Genomic DNA, 7,234 nt, shown 5'->3' with positions numbered 1-7,234 from the left:
TGGACACCCATCTCTAGAGGTATCTTTATATTGGGAAGCTCTGCATGAGGTTGAAATTTTTATGGGGAACTTGCTTAAAACACAGTTGTCTTTAAAGGCCGGTTTGCCACAGCAAGGTTAGGGGTTGCCAATAAATCCATTTATAGCAACTTCTGTATTCACAGCTCCAGACACACAGTTGGGGTGACTTGTGCAGTTTCCGCAGGACACACAAGGCAGCAGCAGTCCTAGTTGATCTTTCTGTGACCAAGGCTGGTCCAAAGGGCTTGGGGTGTGGAGTGGGCTGAGATGTGCCCCCCCTCCCCCCCCGCGCGCCTGGCTTGAATTGACTGCCTCAGATTCCTGCGGGGTGCTGGCTGAACCCAGGACCCCAGAATCCGTAGGCCCTATCCTGGCTTTCACTCTGCTGGGAAATAACAAAACATTTTGGGAACTCGGGAATTTAATTTACTGCTACCAACCGAAACAATAATAACATCTTTGTTTCTCCTCCTTCCCGACCTCCCTCCTCCCACCGACAGAAACATGATGTTGGTCCTCCTTGGATATAGCAGCGGTAGGAGGCGGCTGTAGCAGCGGTAGGAGGAGGCTGACGACACCGGGCCCTGGAGACCCCCGGGCAATCACCAGTCCCTGAACGTCCCTAGTTCGCTTTTGGGAAAGAAAAAGACAGCAGGGGATATGCTCTTTACACCTTCCATCTTCCCTAGCTCATTCTCGCCCCAAAAAGCGAGTGTTTGAGTGTGTGTATTAAGTGAGGCAGAGAGAATTCAAGAAAGCCACAAAAGTCACCGTGAAGCGTCCACCAAAACTTCACTTAGTTAATTGCTCCCATATGTCGTCTTCGACTGTTTTCAAAACGCAGCAAGGAGGGGGACGCCTTGTCACTGATTTTAAAGAAGTTGAAAACGACTACTCATCTTGATCCAGGCCCAGAGGGCCCCAGGCGCAGCCTCAGGAGACTAGCCCCCTGGCGGGGCGCTGGAGACCGGACCCGGAGAGGTGGGGCGGAAGGCTCTGCGCCCGCGCCCGGCGGAAAGTTCGCGCGCTGCGCCCCAGCGGGTCCCGGGAGCCGCCGCAGCCCGGGGCGGGGAGGGGCGCGGGAGGCGCGGCCCGGGCGGGCGCGCGAGAGGAAGGTGCCTTCGGGAACACGCGCAAGGGCGGGGATTCGCGCTGCCAATGAGGCCCGGGTGTGGGCCGCGCGAGGCGGGGGGACGGGCCAGAACGCAGCCTTCGCGGTGGCAGCTGCGGGAGCATTGGCCGCGTCGGGAGCCGGAGGAGAGGCAACCGCGGACCGCCGAGCTGGCCGCGCCCCGAGGCCCGGCCCTGGGGTAGGGAACCGCGCCGAGGAGCTGGAAACTTTCCCGGCAGGTAACTCCCGCCGCCCTGGCGCCGCCGCCGGACTCCATGCGTCCCGGGCACCGCCAGCTGCTGCGGTGCTGAGGGGAGAAGAGGGTCCCGCGGAGGAGGAGAGGGAGATGGGGAGAGTTGAAAAGCATGTGGGAAAGTTTCTGGAGCCTCTCTTCCCCACCCCCTCTCTGGCTGAGCACACCCGGGAGCTTTCCGGGGATAGGCTTGGACATGTTGGGCGCCCCGGGCCTTGGTCCTGCCGGCTCGGGAAAGTCGGCGCCTTCCCTTCGCGGTCCCCTCCGTGCCGGACCGAGTAGTCCCCGGCAGGACTGAGGTGCGGGGGCAAGCGGGAACGCGCGGCAGCACGCTAGTTTCGGGACCACCCCCGCCCGGCGCGCCTCCTCGCCCCCTTTCCCGCCTCCTCTGTAGCCCGCGGGCTTGGCAAGGGCTTGGGCTGCGCCTGGTACCTGGGGCAGGGGAGGCGGAGGAGAAGCGCGCCTGGCACCTCGTGGTCCAGGGCGCCCCCCGGAGTGTAGGGGAGCGCGAGTCGCGAAGTTGCCGGGTGAACTTAAGCCGGAGAGCGGAGCGTGTGTGTGGGGGGGTGCTGTGGTATTGCCCCAGTCTGGGCTAAAAGTCCATTGCTTCCTTTCCAAAACACCGCGATTAGCATATCTACGTTCTTTTTTGTGTGTGTGTGGGGGGGAGGGTAAGATTAGACATTGAGGGGGAGCTGAAAAAGACGATGATTGTATCAGGATTGTGAATCCCCCGGTTCTTGGATAGTGGAGAGTGGTCACTTTTGGGGGGACTTACGGCAAGGCTCGCGTCTTACTGGAAGACTTTGGGGGTGCGGGCGCTCAGCGCTGGGAGTTTGGGGGCTCCCCGCTTTGGCGCGGCAGCTTTCCGGAACGGCTGGCGAGGAAGGAAGCCCTAGGCATTGTGTGGCGTATTTGCAGACAGAAAGGTCTAAGGATCGGCAGTCTCAAAACTTACTTGACTTATTGTGTAAGGCTCGGGGAAGAAATGCGGCGGTGCCCGGGTAGAAATACCGCGCCGTGGCCAGGAGTTGAGAGGACGCTGGGCTCGGCCACAGTCTTCCCCTCCAGCCCACTCTTGACAGCCCTAGATCATTGTGCCTCCGGTGACTCGTAACGGTCGCGCTGTCCCCGCTAGAGTCAACTAGGGGAGGTGGAAGGGCACCTTCATCTTGAACTTGACCCTAGGAGCAGCGCCGTCTGGGCAGGTTGCAAAGTAAAGGCAAGCTGAATGTAACCGTGGATGGGCCTCGAACTCTGGCACGGAAAGGAAGTGCCTTGTTCAGAATCTTTGAGAAAGGGTTTAGGACTGCTGAGTTCACTAACTCTGGAAATACCAGACCACCAGACTGCAGAAGTTGATGTGTTTGGAGGGGGTGGGGATGGGAGAGGAAAGGGGAAACCTGGTTAGTTGGTACAGAAAGTTGGTATTTCTCTGTAGTGAAAATGAGGGGAGTCTGCATCTCTGCTTTCACCAGATCCGTTACTCTGGCTGTTTGTTTGTTTGTTTTTTCCTTCCTGGGTCATCTTTATTCCTGCCAGGCTGGCACTCCCGGATGGGGGAGGGGAAGGAGAAGCAGCAGTTGTGAAGCTCCACTGGCCAGCTTGGAGGTATTTTAGATCTGCTACTAGGAAGATTCCTGGATTTTAACAGCTGCTTCTTGATTGCTGGGAATGAGAGAATTTATGAGTGACTGAGAGATGGTCATTATAGTAGTAGTCTGAATGTTTTACTCATCTAATCTACTTAAGGATCTCAGGAGGGACCTTCCTGAGACAATGCCAGCTTCTGCAGAGTTTGTCAGCCAGAATGTTTGGTGGGTGTTAGTCAGAACTCATGGTAAATATATCCTGGTGGTACTGAGATGAAAAGTATGCAGCAGTAAAGGAAATGTGGTATCTGACATCCTTCAGGACTTCCTCCTAGCCTTGCTCCTGTTACCTGCCAAGTGAACTTGGTCCAGGCTTCCGGAATGTTGTGATTTGACAATAAGGGATGGGAAATAGTGTCATCCATTTTAGTGGGGCAGGAAAGTCCAGAAATAAATGTAAGGTTACTTTTTCATGACCCTGGCTTTCAGCTGTGATGCCACAAAGTTAACTTTTGCTGGGACTTGGAAGCACTGTTTTTCCTGCTTTCCTGGTTTAACCACCAGAACGCCCAAATCATCATAATTTATGTCCATCGTGGAACTAAAGCATAACTGATTCATAGTCAGCCCTTTTCTGCTTCCCATAAGAGCCTGTAGAAAAAAGAACATTTTGTCTCTTTCACCACACTCAATTTATTTGGTGCCATAGTGGGTTTTTGATACTGGGTGATTGAGGGCACAATTTTAAAGACAATGAAATTGTCTCCATTAAATTGTCCTTTTTTAGGCAACAGCCCCTTCAGAGTTGCTGATTAATTCTTTATCTCCCAGGGAACATTAAAACCAGTATCTCTGGCCTGGTATAACTATAATCCATATTATAATTTTTTTTTTTTTTAAGTTTATTTATTTTTGAGACAGAGAGAGACAGAGCATGAATGGGGGAGGGTCAGAGAGAGAGGGAGACACAGAATCGGAAGCAGGCTCCAGGCTCTGAGCCATCAGCCCAGAGCCCGACGCGGGGCTCGAACTCACTGACCGCGAGATCGTGACCTGAGCCGAAGTCAGACGCTTAACCGACTGAGCCACCCAGGCGCCCCTATAATCCATATTATAATGATGCCTGTCAGCTTAGCTGGAGGTTATAATGTTATGTCAATGTTTCTTCTAGCCATTTCTAACCCAAGTGTAAAGGTTTTGTCTAGGTTGGGGTGAAAGTTGTCTGTGAGCCTCACAGTAAGAGAAATGGCTTTATTTTTATCTTTCTGATGGAAAGTTTAGTTTAACTTGTTATAGGCGTAAAGTTTACAAAGACAAAATGAAGCAGAGGATGTGTGTGTGTGTGTGTGTGTGTGTGTGTGTGTGTGTGTGTTGCTGGGGAGAGATTTTGTTAAAAAAATATTTAAGCTTATTTATTTTGAGAAAGAGAGGAGCAGAGAGAGAGGAGAGAGAGAATCCTAAGCAGGCTCCGCACTGTCAGTCGGAACATGATGCAGGGCTTGAACTCATGAACTGGGAGACCATGACTGAGCTGCTATCAAGAGTTGGACATTTAACTGACTGAGCCACCCAGGCACCCCTGTTTGATTGTCTTTTAAATGTGTTTTTCAGTGGAGGAAAATTAGAACCTCCTCCCAACCAGTTTACAAAAGTGTTTTTGTACAAGGCTCTAACACCTTCCTGGGTCTTGATTTTCTCATCATTATCATCTCTAAAATGGGATTATCTTTCAGCCCTAAAGTTTTCCAAGAGTTTGAGAAATATAGGCATTCTGGAACCTGTGCTGTAATATTAGCACAGTGTTTTGGGATTTACAAAGGGCTTTACTTAAATAATTTTAACCCTTAATTCTCAAGTTAGGAAATTGAGGCTGAGCAAGTTAGATCAGTTTGCTAGATGTCATCTACAAACGGTGGAGTTGAACTTGAACCTAGGTTCTTGGATTCTCCCCCTCCTCTCCACCCCTTTTGTTTAGGGAGACACCTGAGAATTGGCCAAAACTTGACAAACAGACTAATTGTTAATATGTGGCAGTTTCTCACAGTATTTCATTTATAGGTTATTCTGGTTTCAGAACTCCAGGGTTAACATCTATGCTTTGATGTCAGAGATTAAAAACAGACCAGTAATAATGGTAATAAAACTTTCTCCCCAAGAGAGTTTCAGAAATTCACATACCTCAAATTAATCATTTGTTTATTTTCAACTTTTCTTTTATTAAGTAGGCTTCAGGGTCTAGTGTGATTTATAATCCAGACTAGTAACCCAGACAGCATTCTTAAGGAAGTCAATCCTCAAATCTGTATGTCTTTTTTTAAAATAAGAAATGAACGTATCATTTGCTTTTCATCTTGGTATCTCTCAGCGGAATAATATAGCCTGGATATAAATGTCCCTTTTTTGGTGTCATCGTTTTTGGGCTCTTTCTACTGATGTCTGGATAAGTCTAATTTTGCAGCTCTTTTTGTGCTACATAAATTCTTCCCTTATGCTGTTGGTTTAATGGTAAAGAAGTAAGTAAGTAGTAGGATGCAGGTGACCCGTTTTCACCGTGACTCTAAATGTTTGTGCTGTGTCTTGCTTGCCTGTTTAAGAGCACTGAGTGCAACTTGACACTCATCTGGAAGCTGGTATGGATTTTCTTTAAAAGGTTCTAAAATAAAATTATGTGCTAAGCTATAGGCTCTTTTATGTCTGAGCAGCCTGTCCATGTTTAGCTTTTTAAACTTACTCTCCGAAGACTGCCTCTTCAGAAAGTTAAGCAGTGGGGTTTAAACCTCAAAAAAGAGTGTGTACCAAGAAGTATCGATTGCCTGACTGTAAAGGCTGCCATTTCTGTGTGTGTGAGCAGAGAGAGCATTATGAACCCGTATTTGCTAGTGAAGTTGGGAGACTTTGTTATCAGTGTACTAGAAGGGGACAGGAGCAGCAAAGCAGAAGAATAGCTTCTGGTTTTTTATTATCAGGAGACTGGGTTTTGAATGATAGGGGAAGACTTTTGATAAAGAAGGCTATCAGGAAATATTATCTTGTGGAGAGTGAAAGGGGTTCTGGTTTGGCTAGGCTGCGGTATTGATGGGGTTTGCTCTTCTACAGTAGACGTTGTCTTTAAGGGCTCTGGCAGGTGTGTGTAATCAAGAAGAATATTCTGCAAAGAAGAGTCCCATAGGCAAGAATGTCAAGGACTAAAAGATTGTTGTAGAAGGATGGCATGGTCCCTGGATTTTAGTACAGATATTTGCCACTACTGTGAAGGAATTCATTAGTAAAAATCTTCTGGCCACAGTTGTATGTAGATGTGAACCCAGTATGTTCAGTTGTATAGCCCAGAGCCACAGTGACTCACCACCTTTCCTGCCCCACCCCAGCACACTGAGGGTTACTTACCTATCATGAACAGTGGCTTATTACCTCTGTAAGTCCAGGTGGGGGTAGGGCAGTCTCTAAGAAACACTTGGTTATATTCTTTTCATGCATACCTACTCATGCAAACAGGGTCCTTTATTACATGTGCTTTTGAAGAGATGTGAAAAAGATTTGACATACAAGGGTGCATATATCTGCACAGTTTAGAGTACAGTATATACTTGTATAATGTGCTTTTTTTCCCCCTGTCATATCAGTAAATTCTTTGGCACTGTTTTAATGGCTATTTGGTAAATCCATTACCTACATTACCATAATTTATTTAGCCAGTCCATTTGGACGTTTAGGTGTGTTGAAAAGAAATACCTCTTAGGCATTAAGAGCCCTTTGGCTCAGATCTGATTTACTCATTAAATTATAGGGTCCAGCACACTGCCCCACATAGGGGCACCTGGCTGCTGGTAGCTTCAGAACCTCCCATCATCAAGAAACTGACTCTTTGCTCTTAGTTCCAATTTGGGAAAACCCTGGAGAGAACTCAGATTGGCCTGATGCCAGCCAAAGGAGAGTTACGATCGGCAGTCTCCATTTAGACCCACAAGATGGGACTGTGGGGAGACAAAGTGTCCCACAAAGAAGGAGGTTATTGTTAATGGAAGAGGGAGGGAACCGGCTAAACAAAAAGAGCTAGCTGTTTAATGTAGGATATGTTTCCAAAAGTGGTATTGCTGGTCATAACAACATACCAATGTGTCAGAGGGTAAGAACATTTTTAATGCTCCTGTGATATACACTCCACAGTCTGAGACTTTTCCACATTCTGTGGAGATTTGAATTGCTGCATATACAGGCACTTGTGTAACAGGATAGTGAATTACTGCAAAAAAGTCG

At 48.5% G+C, this 7,234-nt stretch overlaps 1 long non-coding RNA gene across 1 annotated transcript in view; it reads left to right on the top strand.

The window, feature by feature from the left end:
- Nucleotides 1–1,139: 1,139 nt before the first annotated feature.
- LOC125916948 (uncharacterized) overlaps nucleotides 1,140–7,234 on the top strand; it is a 110,390-nt gene continuing 104,295 nt past the window's right edge. Inside the window, exon 1 of the long non-coding RNA XR_007456069.1 lies at nucleotides 1,140–1,371. This is a non-coding gene — a long non-coding RNA (uncharacterized LOC125916948). The remainder of the gene's footprint in view (nucleotides 1,372–7,234) is intronic.

The sequence above is a fragment of the Panthera uncia genome, unplaced genomic scaffold (assembly GCF_023721935.1).
Source record: "Panthera uncia isolate 11264 unplaced genomic scaffold, Puncia_PCG_1.0 HiC_scaffold_1344, whole genome shotgun sequence".
Lineage (NCBI taxonomy): Eukaryota > Metazoa > Chordata > Mammalia > Carnivora > Felidae > Panthera > Panthera uncia.
The sequence above is the reverse complement of the archived record's forward strand: the minus strand, read 5'-3'. Positions and strand labels throughout refer to the sequence as shown.